General features: G+C 40.6%; 1 protein-coding gene across 50 annotated transcripts in view; it reads left to right on the forward strand.

Moving 5' to 3' along the window:
* Window positions 1-11,634: 11,634 nt before the first annotated feature.
* The window catches only part of LOC126985694 (cytochrome P450 4c3-like), a 65,880-nt gene continuing 57,514 nt past the window's right edge, over window positions 11,635-20,000 (forward strand). For all 50 annotated transcript variants that reach the window (XR_007738958.1, XR_007738957.1, XR_007738909.1 and 47 more), the window contains exon 1: window positions 11,635-11,766. The gene's annotated coding sequence lies outside the window, so the exon portion shown is untranslated. The remainder of the gene's footprint in view (window positions 11,767-20,000) is intronic.

The raw sequence follows: 20,000 nt of genomic DNA on the forward strand, positions 1-20,000 counted from the left end.
GTTAGGTTAGGTAAGGTTAGGTTTGGTTAGGTTAGGTTTGGTTAGGTTAGGTTAGGTTAGGTTAGGTTAGGTTAGGTTAGGTTAGGTTAGGTTTGGTTAGGTTAGGTTAAAGGCCCCTCTAAGTAAAATAATGATAAAGAATCATCACTCACGCAAACCATTTCATAATATATATCAACGCATGTGTGATCAGTTTATGCATCATCTATTTTGGGAGGTTTATATCATGGCAGAAATTTGGCCCATCGCTGGCACACGGTAAAGCCACAAATTTGGCCCGTCGCTGCTACACGGTAAAGCCACAAATTTGGCCCATCGCTGGTACACGGTAAAGCCACAAATTTGGCCCGTCGCTGGTACACGGTAAAGCCACAAATTTGGCCCATCGCTGCTACACGGTAAAGCCACAAATTTGGCCCATCGCTGCTACACGGTAAAGCCACAAATTTGGCCCATCGCTGCTACACGGTAAAGCCACAAATTTGGCCCATCGCTGCTACACGGTAAAGCCACAAATTTGGCCCATCGCTGCTACACGGTAAAGCCACAAATTTGGCCCATCGCTGCTGCACGGTAAAGCCACAAATTTGGCCCGTCGCTGCTACACGGTAAAGCCACAAATTTGGCCCGTCGCTGCTACACGGTAAAGCCACAAATTTGGCCCGTCGCTGGTACACGGTAAAGCCACAAATTTGGCCCGTCGCTGCTACACGGTAAAGCCACAAATTTGGCCCATCGCTGCTACACGGTAAAGCCACAAATTTGGCCCGTCGCTGCTACCGGGTTAATGAATTACCTTTTGGGAGGCGGTGGCTGAGTGGTTAGCGTACCGGCGGCGAGTTTCTTTAGACGTGGGTTCGAATCCAAGAAGTTGGGGTCAGCAAATAAAACAAAGAAAAAGTGGGGGCTTCGTGGTGCAGTGGTTAGCACACTCGGCTCACAACCGAGAGAGCCCGGGTTCGATTCCCGGGCGGAGTGGAAAAATTTGTGCGGCTTTTCTGATACCCTACGCCTCTGTCCACCCAGCAGTGAATGGGTACCAGGTATTAATCGGGGGTTGTGTCCCGTCTCCTGGGATCTGTTTCCTTCTATAATTCCTTCCCCTTCTCTCTCTCTCCGGCATATGACCACAGATGTTGCGCCGACTAAACCAAACTTTCCAACTCTCCTTCTTTCACAAATGAAGATACCAATAACAATGATACTTAACATTAATGAATTACCTTTTGGGAGGCGGTGGCTGAGTGGTTAGCATACCGGCGCCGAGTTCCTTAAGACGTGGGTTCGAATAAAACCAAGAAAAGAATACTCGTTATTTTCTCCACGCGTCATTGACATAAAGCTACACAAAATTTCAAGTGACAGCCTTGACCGCTCTGTACAAAAAATTATTTCTCCAGCGCGTCATTGACATAAATTTAAAGTGACAGCCTTGACCGCTCTGTACAAAAGTCTCTCTCCGGCATATGACCACAGGTGCTGCGCCGACTAAACGAAACTTTCCAACTTTCCAACAAAGAAAAAGAGCATATACTCGTTATTTCTCCAGCGCGTCATTGACATAAAAGCTACACAAATTTCAAAGTGACAGCCTTGACCGCTCTGTACAAAAAACGCCTGGGATCTGTTTCCTTCTCCTATAATTCCTTCCCCTTCTGTCTCTCTCCGGCATATGACCACAGGTGCTGCGCCGACTAAACGAAACTTTCCAACTTTACAACAAAGAAAAAAAGCATAAACACGTTATTTCTCCGGCGCGTCATTGACATAAAAGCTACACATAAATTTAAAAGTGACAGCCTTGACCGCTCTGTACAAAAAACGCCTGGGATCTGTTTCCTTCTCCTATAATTCCTTCCCCTTCTGTCTCTCTCCGGCATATGACCACAGGTGCTGCGCCGACTAAACGAAACTTTCCAACTTTCCAACAAAGAAAAAAAGCATAAACACGTTATTTCTCCGGCGCGTCATTGACATAAAAGCTACACATAAATTTAAAAATGACACCCTTGACCGCTCTGTACAAAAAACGCGCAAGGCGAAGGTCAAACAGGCTGAGATAAGAGACGGCGATCCCTGACCCCTATCGCGTCGAGTGCAAGCAAGCGTCCCGGAGCGCCTTATCATATCAGTGCTCAAGCAGGTGGGTCCAGACATCACATAGTTGCTCACCCGTCTATTTTTACCGCAGTTTTACCTCCTACAAAATCACTGGGAAAAAACGTTATATATATATTGGAAAAGAGGAGGAGGAAGGGAAGGAAAGGGAAAGAAGATTGAAGAAGGTGGAGAAAACATTGAAAAAAAAAAACTTGTATATATTAGGAGAGGAGGAGGAGGAAGGGAAAGAAAGATAAAGAAGATTGAAGAAGATGAGAGGATGAAGAAGGTGAAGAAAATACTGAAGAAAAAAAAATTGTATATATTAGGAGAGGAGGAGAAAGGGAAGGATAGAGAAAGAAGAATGAGGAAGATGAGAGGATGAGAAAGTGGAGACAAGGGAAGGAGGAGGAGGAGGAGGAATAAAGGAGGGAAGGGAAAATAAGGAAGATGAGGTGAGGGAGGAAAAGAACAAGAACAACAAGAAGGAAAATGAAAAGAGGAAGAAGAATGGGAAGTAGAAGAGGAAAAAAAAGTATAGGAAAAGAAGTAGATGACGATAAAAAATAAAAGAAAGAAGAAAGGAAGAAGGAAAGAAAGGAAGAAGAGAAGAAAGGAAGAGAGAGAGAGAGAGAGAGAGAGAGAGAGAGAGAGAGAGAGAGAGAGAGAGAGAGAGAGAGAGAGAGAGAGAGAGAGAGATCTGCAAATCAAACACAATTATAATAACCTTGCATATAAGCCTTTGTTGTTTACCTCTGACATTTACGCCTGTACCGATAGCCGATTAGCGCCCCCTCAGGTGACAGGTGCGGGCGGGTTACCTGGTGAGAGTATTACAAATCAAGGTGATGTTCTTTTTCTTTCTTTGTTTTTCTTTTTTCTTTCTTATCTTCGTCATTATCTTTCTTTCCCTTTATCCGGAAATGTGGTATCTCTCTATCTCTCTATCTGTATCAATTTATATATGTGCTTTTCTTTTTATTCTTTGTTTTATTCCTTTTTTCTTCTTTTTCTTCTTTTGTGTCCAACCAATATTACTCTCTCTCTCTCTCTCTCTCTCTCTCTCTCTCTCTCTCTCTCTCTCTCTCTCTCTCTCTCTCTCTCTCTCTCTCTCTCTCTCTCTCTCTCTCTCTCTCTCTCTCTCTCTCTCTCTCTCTCTCTCTCTCTCTCTCTCTCTCTCTCTCTCTCTCTCTCTCTCTCTCTCTCTCTCGTTGCCAAATTAGGTGTTCAACAACGTCTCTCTCTCTCTCTCTCTCTCTCTCTCTCTCTCTCTCTCTCTCTCTCTCTCTCTCTCTCTCTCTCTCTCTCTCTCTCTCTCTCTCTCTCTCTCTCTCTCTCTCTCTCTCTCTCTCTCTCTCTCTCTCTCTCTCTCTCTCTCTCTCTCTCCTTCCCTTTCCTTCTTTCATTGATATTTCCTCTCCTCTTCTCTCTATCTCTCTCTCTCTCTCTCTCTCTCTCTCTCTCTCTCTCTCTCTCTCTCTCTCTCTTGCGAAACGCGGGAAACTGATCAAAAATATTTCCAAAGACCTCAATTGCTTCATATTTGCGTCAATGTATGAGATTTACGGGTCGAGAGAGAGAGAGAGAGTGGTGGAGGTAACCGTAGCGTAAATTAATAATAGATTCGGATTGCATCAAGTTATTCTTTCTCTTTTTTTCTTTCTTTTTTTTTCTTTTATATTTTTTTGTTAGTGGCGTAAATTGTATAAACTTGACCGCTAAGAAGAAGAAGAGGAAGAGGAGGAGGAGGAGGAGGAGATATATAGGAGTAAATATATATTCTTCCTTCTCTCCTTCATCCATTCCTTCCTCTTCTTCTTCTTCTTCTTCTTCTTCTTCTTCTTCTTCTTCTTCTTCTCTTCCTTCCTCCATCTCCTAATTCCTCTTGTCTTCATTTTCTTCGTCTTTGACTTCTACTTTTTCTTCTCGTTTTTGTTCTTTTGTTAATTTTCTTCCTATTATTTTATTTTTTCCTAAACTTTTTCTTCCTCTTCCTCTTTTCGTCTTCTTCTTCTTCCTCTTCCTCTTCTTCTCCTTCTTTCTTCCCTATTCCTTTATTTTATCTTCTTCCTCTTCTTCCTCCTCCTCCTCTTGTTCTTCTATTCTTCGTCTACTTATTTTATTTTCCTTTCTTCCCTTTTTCTCTTTTTTTCTTCCTCTTCCTCTCTTTTCGTCTACTTCTTCCTCTTCTTCCTCTTCTCCTTCTTTCTTCCTTCCCTATTCCTTTATTTCATCTTCTTCCTCTTCTTCCTCCTCCTCCTTCTTTCTTCCTTTTCTATTCCTTTAGTTTTTCCTCTTCCTCTTCTTCCTCCTCTTCTTGTTCTTCTCTTCCTCGTCTACTACCACCACCACCACCACCACCACTACTACTACTACTACTACTACTACTACTACTACTACTACCAGCCTCCATCCATTACAGGTGCAACTAGTCCTCCTCCTCTTCCTGTATAGTTTGCCCCGTCACGGTCCGTCCTCTCTCAGCCACGATGTCACACGCCAAGCCCGTCATTACTTTCTCTGCAGTCCCCCTTCATAAGCTTGTGTAATGGTGAGCTCTCCCATTTGTCACCATTAATAGGAGTGGTGGGCCCTTCCTCTTCTTCTTCTCCTCCTCCTCTTCTTCTTCTTCTCTTCTCCTCCTCTTCCTCTTCCTCTTTTAGCTCTTCATTGTTTTCTGTCTTTTTTTTTACCTCCTCCTCCTCCTCTTCTTCTCTTCTCCTCCTCCTCCTCCTCTTCATTGTTGTTATTTCCTTTATTTTTTTATTACTTACGGTAGTATTTTTTTTCTTCTTCATATTTGTTTTCTTCTCTGTTCTTGTTTTTTTATTAATATTATTTTTTTCTTCTCTTTATTCTCCTTTTTTTCTTCTTTTTTTGTTTTGTTTTGCTTTGTCTTTTGTTTCTCGTTCTTCTTCTGTTTTGTCTTCCTCTTCATCTCCTTCATCATCTTTTTCTTTGTCTTCTTTTATGTTCTCGTTATTCCTTTGCATTTTCTTCTTCCTTGTCTTCTTTGTTTGTTTGTTTGTTTGTTTCCTCGTTCTTCTGTCTGTCTTCTTCTCCTTCCTCTTCTTCTTCTTCTTCTTCTTCTGCTTCATCATCATCATTTTCTGCCCTTCATGATCCCATTTTTCATAATCATTCCTCCTCCTCCTCCTCCTCCTCCTCCTCCTCCTCCTTTTCCTCCTCCTCCTCTTCTTGTTTTTTCTCTTCTTCATTACATCTCGTTAGCCTCGACGTCATTTCCTACATCTTCTTTTCTTTGTTGTTCTTCTTTTTCTTCTTCCTCTTCCTCTTTGTTGTCCTCCTCTATAATTTTCTTTTTTCTTCTTTTTCTTCTTCCTCTTCCTCATTGTTGTCCTCCTCTCTATAATTTTCTTTTCTTCTTCTTCTTCTTCTTCTTCTTCTTCTTCTTCTTCAGTTTTTTAAGTTCATCTCATCTTCAGTCAGTCAGTCAATCCATCAGTCAGTCAGTCAGTCAGTCAGTCAGCCAATCAGTCAATCAGTCAGCCTTCTCTCCTCTTCCATTCCTCTCTCTTCTTCCTTCCATCTTCCTCTCCTCCTCCTCTTCCTCCTCCTCCTCCCTTTCAGTCAGTCAGTCAGTCAGCCAATCAGTCAATCAGTCAGCCTTCTCTTCCATTCCTCTCTTCTTCCTTCCATCTTTCTCTCCTCCTCCTCCTCCTCCTCCTCCTCCTCCTCCTCCCTTTCAGTCAGTCAGTCAGTCAGTCAGCCAATCAGTCAATCAGTCAGCCTTCTCTTCCATTCCTCTCTTCTTCCTTCCATCTTTCTCTCCTCCTCCTCCTCCTCCTCCTCCTCCTCCTCCCTTTCAGTCAGTCAGTCAGTCAGTCAGCCAATCAGTCAATCAGTCAGCCTTCTCTCCTCTTCCATTCCTCTCTCTTCTTCCTTCCATCTTCCTCTCCTCCTCCTCCTCCTCCTCCTCCTCCTCCTCCTCCTCCCTTTCAGTCAGTCAGTCAGTCAGCTAATCAGTCAATCAGTCAGCCTTCTCTCCTCTTCCATTCCTCTCTCTTCTTCCTTCCATCTTTCTCTCCTCCTCCTCCTCCTCCCTTTCAGTCAGTCAGTCAGTCAGTCAGTCAGTCAGGTTCTATATATCAATCCCACCTCGTCACTGTTGTTGTTGTTGTTGTTGTTGTTGTTGTTGTTGTCGTTGTGGATTGCATCAGTATCTTGTATGTGTCTCATTTTCCTCCCCTTCTCTTTAACCGCAAGAAAGTGCTTTAGTGAGACTGTAGTAGTAGTAGTGGTAATAGTAGTAGTAGTAGTAGTAGTAGTGGTTGTAATAGTAGTAGTAATAGTAGTAATAGTAGTAGTAGTAATAGTAGTAATTTTCTTCACTTGTATTAATTATATTCTTGATTAATTATTTGTATTATATTTTTCTTCTATCATTATTTTTTTTTCCATTAGATTTCCTTCCTCTCTCCCTCTCTCTTAACTAACTTATGAGGAGCATACACCCGGGGGCGCGTCGCTGCACTCACTCACCGCCTACACTCCCTCCCTTCCTCCCTTAAAATCTCTCCCTTTCTCCATCTTTTTCTTTCCTTCCTCCCTCTCTCTTCTCTTCTCCCTCCCTCCCTTTCCTCTTCTCCCTTCCTCCTTCTCTCCCTCCCTTCCTTTTCCTCCTCCCTATCACCCTTCCTCCCTTCCATTCTCTCCCTCTCTCCCTAACTTTCCTCCTCCTCCTCGTCACCCTTCCCTCCTCTTAAACACCCCTCTGTCTCTCCCTTTCCTCCACTTATCTCCCTCCCTCCCTCCCTTCTCTCCCTTCCCTCCAGCTATAGCCACAAATCTCCTCTTTCCTCCAGTATCTCAATTTTCCCTCCATATGGGCCGAACCACTTTCCCTCCCTTCCCTCCTTTCGTCACTTCCTTCTTCTCTCCCTCCTCCTCCTCCTCCTCCTCCTCCTCCTTCTCCTCCTCCTCCTCCTCCTCCTCCTCCTCCTCCTCCTCCTCCTCCTCCTTGATTGCTTCATTCATTCATTATTTTGTTATTTTCTATTTTTTTATTTGTTTTTGTTTGTTTTTAATTTGTTGATTATTTTCTTTCTTTCTTTCTTTCTTTCTTCCATTCATTTCTTCGTATTTTCTTTCTTCCTTCATTTGTTATTTTGTTTGTTTCTCTGTTTGTTTTCTTTCCTTCCTTCCTTCCTTCCTTTTCTTTTCTTCTTTCCTTCTTTTCTTCCTTCCTTCCTTTCCTTCTTTCATTCATTTTGCCTATTCTTCCTTTTTTTCATTTCTGTCTTCCTTTCCTCTCCCATATTCTCTCTCAACTCTACCTTAGCTCTCTCTAACTCTGTCACACACACACACACACACACACACACACACACACACACACAGATGCACACACTTTCAGGCTTGTGGCTTTCCTCCCTCCTCCCCCCTCCCACCCCACCCCACCCCACCCCCCTACACATACACGCACACACACACGCACGCACGCACGCACGCACGCACACGTAATAGCTTCCCAGTACTCATCAATCACTCTGAGCTCAACGACAGAGAGAGAGAGAGAGATAGTTTGTAGGTAAATGTTTGTCTAGATTTTTTACAGCATAGGAAGCAGCTCAAAGGTAAACTTTAATGAAAAAAAAAACAACAAAAAGAGCCGCTAATCACTTCTACTGTGAATTAAAGTATAGAGGAGTGGCCGAGAGGAAGGTCAATTTCGGGTGGAGAGGTGACCTGATCCTCTCCTCTATCTGTCTATCTATCTATCTATCCATCTACCTTTCCTCACCTGCATGTCGTCCATCTACTTGCCTATTTACCTAAACGGACCTTACCTCCCTACCTATCGATTTACCTAACTACTAATCGGTATATTGTTTCCTTACCTATATGCATGTAGGTAGATGGATTGGGGTAAGAGTTAAGGTTGGGTAAGTTAGGTAGGTAGATGGGTAAAGGTTAAGGTAAGTTAGGTAGACACGCGCGCACATTTGTTACCCTCCGTGACCTTGAAGCAGAAAGGTAAATGCCAGGTGGTGGGCAGGGAAGGTGCAAAGGGAGGAGTCGAACCCGGATGTCGCGGTCAGCCATTCAGCCACCCAGCCAGTCAGTTTGTAAGTCAGTTTAGTCAGTCAGTCAGTCAGCCAGTCAGTTTAGTCAGCTAGTCAGTCAATCAGTCAGTCAGTTTAGTTAGGTTAGTCAGTCAGTCAATTAGTCAGTCAGTCAGTTAGTCAGCTAGTCAGTCAATCAGTCAGTCAGTTTAGTTAGGTTAGTCAGTCAGTCAATTAGTCAGTCAGTCAGTCAGTCAGTCAGTCAGTCAGCCAGTCAGTCAGTCAATCAGTTTAGTTAGGTTAGTCAGTCAGTCAATTAGTCAGTCAGTCAGTTAGTCAGCTAGTCAGTCAATCAGTCAGTCAGTTTAGTTAGGTTAGTCAGTCAGTCAGTCAGTCAGTCAATCAGTTTAGTTAGGTTAGTCAGTCAGTCAGTCAGTCAGTCAGTCAGTCAGTTTAGTTAGGTTAGTCAGTCAGTCAGTCAGTCATCCAGTCAGTCAGTAAATCAGTTTAGTTAAGTTAGTCAGTCAGTTAGCCAGTCAGTCAGTAAGTCAGTTTAGTTAGGTTAGTCAGTCAGTCAGTCAGTTAGTCAGTCAGTCAGTCGGTCAATCAGTTTAGTTAGGTTAGTCAGTCAGTCAGTCAGTCAATCATCCAGTCAGTCAGTCAGTAAATCAGTTTAGTTAAGTTAGTCAGTCAGTCAGTCAGCCAATCATCCAGTCAGTCCGTCAGTCAGCCAGTCAGTCAGTCAGTAAGTCAGTTCAGTTAGGTTAGTCAGTCAGTCAGTCAGTCAGTCAGCCAGTCAACCATTCATTCAGTCAGTCAGTCAATTCCACACACACACACACACACACACACACACACACACACACACAAACAAACACACACACACTCACAGCCCGTCTGCCCTTATATGAAAAAGTAGCAAGTATTTCCCATTAATTTTAAGCCCTACGGTCAAGGTTACGCATTAGGGTACGGAGAGAGAGAGAGAGAGAGAGAGAGAGAGAGAGAGAGAGAGAGAGAGAGAGAGAGAGAGAGAGAGAGAGAGAGGTAACATATGTGCTGTTTATTTGTTTGTGTATTTGTTTGTTTACGCTTCCCAGGCTTGCATGACGTAAAGGTAATTAATGGAGTAGTTGCCTCTCTCTCTCTCTCTCTCTCTCTCTCTCTCTCTCTCTCTCTCTCTCTCATACGGACCACCAGGTATCCACTACTTCCTCATCCACGAGAGAGAGAGAGAGAGAGTTGTCTGAGCGAGTTGATTCACATTTTTAATCTTTCTTAAACGAAAAAAAAAAAATGAAAATAAAAATGGTAACAACATTGACGTTTAAATTTTCTTGGCGAGAGAGAGAGAGAGATGTAATGACGGTCGATATACAACAAAATAATAGAAAAAAAGGGAAAAAAATAGAGGGGAGAGAGAAACAAGAAAATAATGAAGAATAGAAAGAAGAAATTGAATAAAATAAAGGAATAGGAAATGAGAAAAAAAGAAAAGGAAAAGAAAGAGAGAGAGAGAGAGAGAGAGAGAGAGAGAGAGAGAGAGAGAGAGAGAGATTCACCCCGAACATGATTTCCTTGACAGTACGATAGTTTTCAGGCCTCTAAATCCATCCTTGTAACTATTTTTTTTTTTTTTGGGGGGGGGGAGGAGGGGGGAGGGGGGGGGGCCTTGCTTAAACAGGAACCTTTTCTTATTAACTATTATACTTTATTTTACTGATATTTTCTTTTTATTTTTACTTTTATTTTCCTGTTTTACTCATTTTTATTTTCCTATTCTACTTTATTTTATTTTCCTGTTTTACTTACTTTTATTTTCCTATTTTACTTACTTTTATTTTTCTGTTTTGTTTACTTTGTTTTTTCATTTACTTTCTTATTTAATTTACTTTCTTTCTCTTACTTTTTCGTTCTTTTATTTAGTCTTTTTTTCGTTCTTTATTTAATCTGTTTCATTCATTTTTTTTTACTTATTATTCTATTTATACCGTACATTTATTTTTATTGTATTTTCTCTTTTACTATTTTATTTACACTCATTTTATCTTTATTTTCTCTATTTTCTCCATTTATTTACTTCTCATTTGCTCTACTCTCTGATTTTCCTTTTATTTCTTCATATTTTATTTATTTGCCTATTTTTGCCTCTTTTATTTATTTCATTTATTCCTTTTATTATTTTCTCTTATTTTGTTTTATTTCTATTTTATTCACCTTTATTCAGTCTACTTATTTACTTACTTTACGGGGACCCGAAGATAAGGAAGAGAGGAGGAAGAAGAAGATGAGTAGGAGGAGGAGGAGGAGGAAGAGAAGAGGAGAAGGAAGATGATAAATTTTAAACAGGAAGAAAACAGGAAAACAAGGAAAACAGGTAACCAGCTCCCTGCCCCCCCTCCTTACTCCCTACCCCCCCCCCACTTCCACCCACCTACCCCCCCCACCCCCCCACCCACCCCAAAAAAAGAGGAGGATAAGAAACAGTTGTGATAATGATGAAGATGAACAAGAAAAACAAGAAAATGAGGAAGATGAGGAAAAAGTGGGAGAAAAAACATCAACAACAACAAAAAACAAAACAAGAAAACAATCAAGGAAGAAAATCAACTGCCTCCCCCCCTCCCCCTCTCTCTCTCTCTCTCCCCCTGAAAAAAAAATTTACCTAGGCCTAAATAACTCGTACAGAACAGGAAGGGAAACTGAAGGATCACGACGAGGGAGGCCTTCCTATGTAGCTCTCTCTCTCTCTCTCTCTCTCTCTCTCTCTCTCTCTCTCTCTCTCTCTCTCTCTCTCTCTCTCTCTCTCCCTATCTCTCTTTTTCAACCTCCTCTTCCTCTTTTCCTCTCCCTCTCTTCCACTCCCTCTTTTCTTTCCTCTCCCTCCCTACCTTCGTCACTCTCTCTCCCTTTCCTTATCCTCCCTTCTTTTCTCATTCTCTCATTCCTCTCTCTCACTTCCCCTCTCCTCCTCTCCCTCCTTCCTTCCTCTCCCATTTCCCCCTTTCTTTCCTATCCCTCTTTCTCTCTCTCTCTCTCTCTCTCTCTCTATAGAGCTCTCTCTCTCTCTCTCTCTCTCTCTCTCTCTCTCTCTCTCTCTCTCTCTCTCTCTCTCTCTCTCTTTTCTTATTCTATCTCATTTCTCTCTCTCTCACTTCCTTCTTCTCCCATTTCCTAGCTTGATTGTTATCTTGTTTTGTTTTATTTTTGTGATGGTGTTGGGTTTTCTTCCACTTTCTCCTCATCTTCCTCATTATCACCACTGTTTCTTATCCTCCTTTTTTGGGGGGGGGAGGGAGGGGGCGGGTGGAAGTGAGGGGGGGAGGGGGGGGAGCTAGTGGTTCTCGTTTTCCTTGTTTTCCTGTTTTCTTCCTGTTAAAAAATTATCATCTTCATCCTCTTCTCAAGATATCCCCTTCTTTTCCATTCTCATCCTTCTTCCTTCTTTTCTCCTTCCATCCCATCCCCATCCCTTCCTCCCCCTCCTTCTCCTCCTCCGCCGCCACCCACCCGTCTGTTCCTACGCCAGGCAGCGCGGGGCCGGCATCGTTGCACCGCGCGTGGCACTCATGGGTATGCGTAAGTGCCAGCAAGTTAGTAGCGATCGAGACACGGCGGAGGAAGGAACCTGTCTCTTTCGGTGAGTCCGCGGCTGTGTGAGAGAGAGGGAGTGAGATAGAGATAAGAGATGTTACTGAGAGACTTCGATATAGAGGAAGACTGAGAGAGATGAAGTGGCGTTTGATTCTCTGTCTGTGTTTCTCTTTCTTTATAGTTTTCTCGAGTTTTTTCTTTGTTTATGTTATGTCACGTTATTTGAAGGAGAGGAGAGGGTGAGAGATAGAGATAAGAGATGTTACTGAGAGACTTTGAGATAGAGGAAGACTGAGAGAGATGAAGTGGCGTTTGATTCTCTGTTTGTCTTTCTCTTTATAGTTTTCTCGAGTTTTTTCTTTGTTTATGTTATGTCACGTTATTTGAAGGAGAGGAGAGGGTGAGAGATAGAGATAAGAGATGTTACTGAGAGACTTCGAGATAGAGGAAGACTGAGAGAGATGAAGTGGCGTTTGATTCTCTGTCTTTCTTTCTCTTTCTGTAATAGTTTTCTCTAGATTTTTCTTGTATTTATGTTATGTCACGTTATTTGGAAGGAGTGGAGAGGGACAAAAGAGGGAGAGAGAGACTGAGAGACTTGAGAGAGATGGAGTTTGATTCTCTGTCCGTTTTTCTCTTTCTTTAATAGTTTTCTCAAGTTTTGCTTCTATTTATGTTATGTCACGTTATTGGAAGGAGAGATAGAGATAAGAGACGAGACTGAAAGACTTACAGGAAGACTGAGAGAGATGAAGCGGAGTTTGATTCTCTGTCCGTCTTTCTCTTTCTTTAATAGTTTTCTCAAGTTTTCCTTCTATTTATGTTATGTCACGTTATTTAAAGGAAAGGAGAGGGACAAAAGAGGGAGAGAGAGAGACTGAGAGAATTAGAGATAGAGAGAGGGATGCTGTGATGAGAGGGAGACAGAGAGATGATTTGGGGTTTCATTCTCTCTCTCTCTCTCTCTCTCTCTCTCTCTCTCTCTCTCTCTCTCTCTCTCTCTCTCTCTCTCTCTCTCTCTTTTATAGTTTTTTTTCTTGTTTCGTGTCTAATGAAGAGGAGAGATAAGATAGATTTCATAGAGTTTGATTATCTTTCTTTCTTTTTTCTCTTTCTTTATCTTTATTGTCTTTTTGTTTTTGTTTTCTTTCGCGTTTTGAAAAGAAGAGAAAAGAGAGATAAGAGAGAGATAGTCTTAGCAGTTTTTCTTTCTTTCTTTCTTTCTCTTTTTCTTTTTCTTTCTTTCTTTACTTTTCTCTAGTTTTATTTAGTTCTGTTTTTGTTTTCTTTCGTGTTTTTTGTCTTTTATTTTGCGTGTTTTGGGTTTAGTTAGAGAGAGAGAGAGAGAGAGAGAGAGAGAGAGAGAGAGAGAGAGAGAATCGAACCACATATAAACACTTAATTTTAATCTCTTATCGCTCATATTTGGAACCTTTGAAGATGATAACACACACACACACACACACACACACACACACACACACACACACACACATGATTTATCTGTTTGTTCGTTTGTTTTTGTATCTTTTTTTTAGACTAATTATGAGATATTTATGAGAGAGAGAGAGAGAGAGAGAGAGAGAGAGAATATGACTGCACTTGTTATTCGTTTAGTTTACTCTTCTCTTCCTCCTCTTCTCCTTCTCTTCTTCCTCCTCCTCCTCCTCCTCCTCCTCTTCTTACATACATAGCTTCTTATTATTCTTCCTCCATCTCCTCCTTTCTTCCCCCTCCTCCCTCTCCTACTCCTCTTTCCTCTTTAATGAATAAAATATTAGGAATGTGAGAGAGAGAGAGAGAGAGAGAGAGAGAGAGAGAGAGAGAGAGAGAGAGAGAGAGAGAGAGAGAGAGAGTGTGAGAGAGAGAGAGAGAGAGAGAGAGAGAGAGAGAGAGAGAGAGAGAGAGAGAGAGATGAGGCAATTCTATATTAGGAAAGATGATGTTGGGGAGAGGGGGGGAAGGGACAGTAATGGAGGGGTAGTAGTAGTAGTAGTAGTAGTAGTAGTAGTAGTAGTAGTAGCAGTAGTAGTAGTAGTAGTAGTGATGGTGGTCATGGTAATAGAGTCGAATGAACAGGATATTAGATTAGAGGAGGAGGAGGAGGAGGAGGAGGAGGAGGAGGAGGAGGAGAGGGAAGAGAAGATGAAGGAGAACATGAAAGAGGAGGAGGAGGAGGAGGAAGAAGAAGAAGAACATAAAAGAGTTGGAGGAGGAGGAGGAGGAAGAAGAAACAAAACAAGAAGAAGAAAAAAGTTGATTAATATGAGCTGAACAAAAAAGAGTAATTAAGGGAGGAGGAGGAGGAGGAGGAAGAAGAGAAGAAGGAGGAGGAGAAGGTGACAGGAATGAAATATGTATGTAAATCCCGCGAAGAAGAAGAAGAAGAAGAAGAAGAAGAAGAAGAAGAAGAAGAAGAAGAACGGAAATGAACAAAGTAGGAAAGAAATTAAGAAAAGAAAGAAAGGAAAAATAAGGTTGAAAAAAAACACCTGTGGATTCCCTTAATTAATCTCTCTACCTGTGCAAGCTGATCTCCCTTCCTTCCTGTGCCTCTGACCGCTAAGAAGAAGAAAGAAAACAACAACTTAACAACAAGGGAGGCGGTGGCTGAGTGGTTAGCGTGCTCGCGTGGTGAACTCGTGGACGTTGTTGGTTCGAGTCCCACCGAAGTTCCAGGTAACACATAAGAAAATAAAAAAAAGTGGAGGAAGAAGAGAAAGATTAGAAGAAATATGAAAGTAATACTGAACAAATACAAATGACAGATGGAGAGGAGGAGGAGGAGGAGGAGGAGGAGGAGGAGGAGGTGATGACGCTGGAGGAAGAGGAGGTAATGGAGTGAGGAGGAGAAAGGAGAAGAGTTGCTATAACCCCTGGCGAGCCCCCCTCCTGGTGAACATAAGAACGTAAGGAGTCTGCAGGAGGCCGCTAGGGTGGGTACTATAAGACACCTTCGCTCCTAACATCAGCTATTTCTGAAGGTCAAAGAGGGGGTCAGTCGGGTTCTAATGAGTGTTTCTTCAGGTTCATGGTACAGAGGAAGGGTCAAACTACCAACAGGGTCATGAAACTACTCCTGGAAATGCCCACACCTCCAACGAAAGCCTTGTCAATTAGGTGTTCTTGGGCAGCGAAATGTTTTGTAATATGACCCTATATACGGCAGCTCCTGGGAACCTAACCCCATCTGACATCTTTATCCATGAATCTATCTAATCCTTTTCTTTTTAATCTGGTAGCTGCAGGGATCGTGTTCTTTAAGGCCCCTCTAAACAAGAAAAATGAGAAAAAATCATCACTCACGCAAACCATTTCATAATATATATCAACGCATTTGTGATCAGTTTATGCATCATCTATTTTTGGGGGGTTTATGAGCCGATTTCACAATCCAACACAGTGTCTTCGTAACAGCCCAAACCAAACTACAGAATCCCATACAATCCAAAACGGTGAGGTCTTCGATGCCAAACTAAATACACAAGACTTTTCCGGTATAGTTTCATCAAATTTGTGAACTTATATATAAACCCCGAACAATGTACAAGGAAATTTCGAAGGCTCTGCTATTGGTTTGGGAGCTTACTAACCCATCATGGGGAACTGTGAAACTGGCCCTATATCATGGCAAAAATGTGGCCCGTCGCTGGTACACGGTAAAGCCACAAATTTGGCCCGTCGCTGCTACCGGATTACGGCGTCTCTCGTATTAACTTTCACAACATATCAAGTTCTGGTTCCCTAACTCCAGGAAGGACATTGCGTTGCTCAAGAGCGTATTCAGCGACGCGCTTGGTAAATTCTACCATCGATGAGGACGCAACCGTATGAAGAACGACTCAAGCGACGCAAGCTATTCGTGGTCGAAGAGACGACTGCGGATTGTCACGAATTTGGCCTTCACTGGTAGCCTGGTAACATACACTCCCAGGTCTTTCTCTGCCTCTGTGGTGGATAGTGGAGTGTTTCCCATGTGGTATTGGTGTACTGGATATCCCTTCACTGGTAGCCTGGTAACATACACTCCCAGGTCTTTCTCTGCCTCTGTGGTGGATAGTGGAGTGTTTCCCATGTGGTATTGGTGTGCTGGATATCCCTTCACTGGTAGCCTGGTAACATACACTCCCAGGTCTTTCTCTGCCTCTGTGGTGGATAGTGGAGTGTTTCCCATGTGGTATTGGTGTACTGGATATCCCTTCACTGGTAGCCTGGTAACATACACTCCCAGGTCTTTCTCTGCCTCTGTGGTGGATAGTGGAGTGTTTCCCATGTGGTATTGGTGTGCTGGATATCCCCTCCCAAGGTGCAAGACTACATTTTTCTCCACTGAATTGTAGCAGCCACTCTTTGTTCCATTCCTGTAGCTTGGTGAGGTCTTCTGGTAGGAAATCCGCAGTCAGGGGGTTAAAAACTTAAACAAATCCAGTAATATCGATCACTCCAAACTCTTCACGCTACAAACTAACCAGAGAACAAGAAACAACGGTAAAACAATACAGGCGAAGCGATGCGGTACAAATATCGTCGGGAGTTGTCCGCCACTGCAACAGCCTTCCTGCAGGAGTGGTTAGCGCGGATACAATCAACTCCTTTAAGCATCGAATTGACCGTCCCTTTGCTGCGTCGGGAGTGAACTGGATGTATCTACGAGTGCGTACAGAAGTGCATTCATCTTTTATTACGCAAGTTACGCAAGTTACATGTTTACTGCTGCCTGCTCGTCCATTTGTACATGTTTCCTCCTCCTCCTCCTCCTCCTCCTCCTCCTCCTCTTCTTCCGCTTCTCCTAATGACTGTTTATATCCTTCATTTTATCTGTCTAGACATCACGGATATGGGTTTTATCTGTGTTTGTCTGTCTCTCTCTCTCTCTCTCTCTCTCTCTCTCTCTCTCTCTCTCTCTCTCTCTCTCTCTCTCTTTCTTTTACTCTTCCTACCATTTTTCCTTCTTTTTCCTTTCCTTCCCTTCCATTTCCCTTCTTTTCCTTTTTTACCCAATCCTTCTTTACTCTCTCTCTCTCTCTCTCTCTCTCTCTCTCTCTCTCTCTCTCTCTCTCTCTCTCTCTCTCTCTCTCTCTCTCTCTCTCTCTCTCTGTCTTAAGTAATATTATAGCCACGAGAACATTTTTTTTCTCATTCCGAGGCGCGTGAAGAGAAAATGATGACGAGAAAAAAAAGAACGAGGTGATAGAAGACTTGTCCGTGACTCTGTTGTGGCGAGGAAATTGAAGCGGAGAGAAAGGAAGAGAAAGATAAGGGAAAACTGGAAGAAGAGAAAGAAAGAGAAAAGAAGATAAGAGAAGTGAAAAAAGAAAAAAAAGAAAAGAAGAGAAAGATGAGGGAAAACTGGAAGAAGAGAAAAGAAAGATGAGGAAAAACTAGAAGAAGAGAAAAGAAGAAAGACAAAAAAGGAGAAAGGAAAAGAAAAATGAGGGAAAATTGAATGAAGAACACCAAAGCGAAGAAAAGGAATAGCTATTGTGTTTGGAAATAAATAGAAACAAATACCAGAAAATATAAATAATCACGAAAAAGATCTAAAGAAGGAAGATAAATTCACTGAAGGGGAGAACTACATATAAAACAAACTACAGGAATGGAAAAAAGAAAATAACATGTGATCGAAAATAAAGAAAATAACTTGAGGGAGAAACGAACGCTAGAAAAAATATAACCAATGAAAAATAATATTCAGAAAAATAAAAATAAATAGCTGTGAATAAAAAAAATAAAAGGGAATAAAGTGCTTAAAAAATATAAAGAGAAAATAACTTAGAGGGAGAAAAGAACGCTAAAAAAAATAATAGAACCAATGGAAAATAATGTTCAGAAAAATAAAAATAAATAAAAATAACTGTGAATAAAAAATAATAAAAGGGAATAAAGTGCTTAAAAAATATAAAGAGAAAATAACTTTGAGGAGAAAAGAACGCTAAAAAAAAAAATAATAGAACCAATGAAAATAATGTTCAGAAAAATAAAAATAAATAAAAATAACTGTGAATAAAAAATAATAAAAGGGAGAAAAGTGTCAAAAAAATATAAAGAAGAGAAAATAACTTAGAGGAGAAAAGAACGCTAAAAAAAATAATAGAACCAATGAAATTAATGTTCAGAAAAATAAAAAAAATAAATAAAAATAACTGTGAATAAAAAATAATAAAAGGGAGAAAAGTGTCAAAAAAATATAAAGAGAAAATAACTTAGAGGGAGAAAAGAACGTTAAAAAAAATAATAGAACCAATGAAAATAATGTTCAGAAAAATATAAAATAAATAGCTATGAATAAAGATAAGAGGCAGTAAAGTGCTTAAAAAATATAAAGGAGAAACAAAACGTAATATATTCGGAAAAACGCTAAAAAAGAAAATCTAGAGTGGAAAAACGTAATATCTTCTGGGAAAAAAAAACAAGCAAAAAAATAAATCATAGTAAGAGAAAAGAAACACACGAGAAACAATAACGTAAAGCCAAGCCGAGTTATGTATAGAAAAAACATACAAAAACATATATAAAAAAACATATACAATCCTTATGTTCTTATATATAAAAAAAAATCAAATTGAGAGAAAAGAAACACACGAGAAACAATAACGTAAAGCTAAGCCGAGTAATGTCCAGAGAAAACATACAAAAACATATATATAAAAAAACATATACAATCCTTATGTTCTTATATATAAAAAAAGAATCAAAGTGAGAGAAAAGAAAAACACGAGAAACAATAATGTAAAGCCGAGTAATGTCCAGAAAAAAACATACAAAAACATATATAAAAAAAACATACAATCCTTATGTTCTTATATAAAAAAAAATCAAAATGAGAGAAAAGAAAAACACGAGAAACAATAATGTAAAGCCAAGCCGAGTAATGTCCACAAAAAACATACAAAAACATATATAAAAAAAACATATACAATCCTTATGTTCTTATATAAAAAATAAAAAAGAAAGTGAGAAAAGAAAAACACAAGAAACAATAACGTAAAGCCAACCCGAGTAATATCCAGAAAAAACATACAAAAACATATATAAAAAAAACATACAATCCTTATGTTCTTATATAAAAAAAAAAAGGAATCAAAGTGAGAGAAAAGAAACACACGAGAAACAATAACGTAAAGCCAAGCCGAGTAATGTCCACAAAAAACATACAAAAACATATATAAAAAAAACATATACAATCCTTATGTTCTTATATATAAAAAAAAGAATCAAAGTGAGAGAAAAGAAAAACACGAGAAACAATAATGTAAAGCCAAGCCGAGTAATATCCAGAAAAAAACACACAAAAAAAAAAAAAAACATATACAATCCTTATGTTCTTATATATAAAAAAAAAATCAAAATGAGAGAAAAGAAACACACGAGAAACAATAATGTAAAGCCAAGCCGAGTAAAGTCCACAAAAAACATACAAAAACATATACAATCCTTATGTTCTTATATAAAAAAAAAGTGAGAAAAGAAAAACACGAGAAACAATAACGTAAAGCCAAGCCGAGTAAAGTCCACAAAAAACATACAAAAACATATACAATCCTTATGTTCTTATGTTCTTATATATAAAAAAAAATCAAAGTGAAAGAACATATGAGAAACAATAACGTAAAGCCAAGCCGAGTAATGTCCACAAAAAAACAAAAAAAATCCCTAACATCGTCTCCGTCAGCCAACATGTGACGAGACAACTCAGACGGACGAGCTGCGTGTGAGGCGCATCGAACCAAGGACAAAAAATGAAAATCGTATACCGGTGCAATCCCGTCACGAAGGGGGAGGGAGGGGGAGGGGGAGATGGCTTATTACTGTCATTATTTTACTCCTGAATAACCTCTGAAAATAACACGGCAAAAGAAATAGAAGTTACGGATGTGTGTTATGGAGGAGGAGGAGGTTATACCGGCGCAATCCCGTCACGAGGGGGAGCGAGGGGGGCTTGTTACTCTCTCCTTTTGTTACTCCTGAATAACCTCTAAACATATCACGACAAAAGAAATAGAAGTTACGGATGTGTGTTATGGAGGAGGAGGAGGTTATACCGGCGCAATCCCGTCACGAGGGGGAGCGAGGGGGGCTTGTTACTCTATCCTTTTGTTACTCCTGAATAACCTCTAAATAACACGGCAAAAGAAATAGAAGTAAAGGAAGTGTGTTATGGAGGAGGAGGTTAAAGAGGAGAGTATTACGAAAGGGAAAACAAAGGAATACCAAGTACCGCTAAAAATAACACGACAAAAAATAGAAGTAAAGGAAGTGTGTTATGGAGGAGGAGGA

The sequence above is a fragment of the Eriocheir sinensis genome, chromosome 60 (assembly GCF_024679095.1).
Source record: "Eriocheir sinensis breed Jianghai 21 chromosome 60, ASM2467909v1, whole genome shotgun sequence".
Taxonomy (NCBI): domain Eukaryota; kingdom Metazoa; phylum Arthropoda; class Malacostraca; order Decapoda; family Varunidae; genus Eriocheir; species Eriocheir sinensis.